Source organism: Myotis brandtii, unplaced genomic scaffold (assembly GCF_000412655.1).
Source record: "Myotis brandtii unplaced genomic scaffold, ASM41265v1 scaffold684, whole genome shotgun sequence".
In the NCBI taxonomy this organism is placed as follows: domain Eukaryota; kingdom Metazoa; phylum Chordata; class Mammalia; order Chiroptera; family Vespertilionidae; genus Myotis; species Myotis brandtii.
Window position 1 is genome coordinate 983,294 of NW_005370673.1, and position 1,510 is coordinate 984,803.

At 50.3% G+C, this 1,510-nt stretch overlaps 1 protein-coding gene across 1 annotated transcript in view; it reads left to right on the plus strand.

The window, feature by feature from the left end:
• FGD3 (FYVE, RhoGEF and PH domain containing 3) overlaps nucleotides 1-1,510 on the plus strand; it is a 55,529-nt gene that overhangs the window by 15,991 nt on the left and 38,028 nt on the right. The gene's annotated exons all lie outside the window — the stretch shown is intronic.

Genomic DNA, 1,510 nt, shown 5'->3' on the forward strand with positions numbered 1-1,510 from the left:
GTGGAGGACTCGGGGCCATGGCAGGATGTGTCCAGATGCGCTGTGGACACTTTGATTCACAGACTCCCAGAGACAAATCATCCTTCTTATGTCCCCCGTGGGGACACCGTGGCTCAGAGAGGTGTGCGATCTGTGCTGTCCGGCTGCTGTGGACAGACCTGAGCCCGGGGCTGGGGGCCTCGGCGGCTAGCCAGGCAGTTAGGAAGGTGCTACTAAGCGTTTCCTCTCCTGCAAAGTCTGCTCGCATCTGGCTGCTGTTGTCTCCTGCTGTGTCGCCTTTTTATTGTGGATTCATGAGGTTTCTATGTTAAGAATGTTAACTGCCATCTGTCATATGTGTTACAAATGATTTTTTCCTATTGATTTTTTAAAACTTTTTAGCTTTTTGATGTTTTATATACAAAAGTTTTGGTTTTTAATTAGCCATATTTGCCAATTTTTTAAAATAAAGTAATGCTTTTAAAAGTCTTTAAAGTAATGCTTATAAATGCATTTCTCACCTCCCAATGTTATAGAAATTGTTTTCTTTCAATGTATGGCTTCATTTTAAAAATTAAAAAATGCTATTTCAGAACAATTTCCCGGTGGACTGTGGGATGAGGTAAGAATCTAGTTTTATTTTTGTGAATAGTTAGCTGTTTACCCTAACATCACTAGCGCGCGCGCGCACACACACACACACACACACACACACATGCTTTACTATGTCCTGGAGGGTTAATGGGCCCAGAGACCCTTCGTGCAAGGGCTTGGAGACCAGACCCGGGTCTGGCCTGGCTCTTCCACAGCTTTCTGCATTTCCCAGACCCTCTGTCAGCGTGACTTCCCAGTGTGGAGTCCCTGATCCTCCCGTGTCCCTCAGCACCCTGGCCCTCTCCAGAGAGGAGGCTCGGACCCCGACTCCTTCCTTCTCCCTTCCACCCACCCCTGCCCCTCTCCCCTCACTATGTCTGGGTGCTCCCAGCTTTCCCCACGGAGGTTTCTCTGCCTCCCTGAGCTGTGCCTGGGGCTGACCCACAGCCCTGAGGGTCTCGTGCTGCCAGGGCCTGCAGGTCCAGTCACCCTGTGGCAGGGCGGGTTGGGGTTGGCCCAAGCAAGGCACCCCAAGGATGGAGGTCTAGGTGGTGTGAGTGCCGTGGCTCTGCACCTGTCGAGGCCAACAGACGGAGAACAAACCCCACTTCCTGGGACACAAATCACAGCACGCTTTCCTTCCCTGTGTGCCTGCGTGGCCTCGCCAGCGGTCACTGTCCGGCTGACCCCTGTCCGGCAGCATCGTAGTTGCCAGAAGAGCTGTGGGCTCACCCCCAGCCTCACAGACCCAAACTCCCGGGGCTCCACTGCCCTCACAGCCCAGATGCCTGTGTTTGTTAGTTTTCTTTTCTCTTCCTACATCTCTTCTTCTTCTTAATAATAATAATAATAAATAATAATAATAATCTACACTAATAAAAGAGAAAGATGGTAATTAGCGTACGACCGCTACCCTTTTCATTGGCTAATCAGTAAG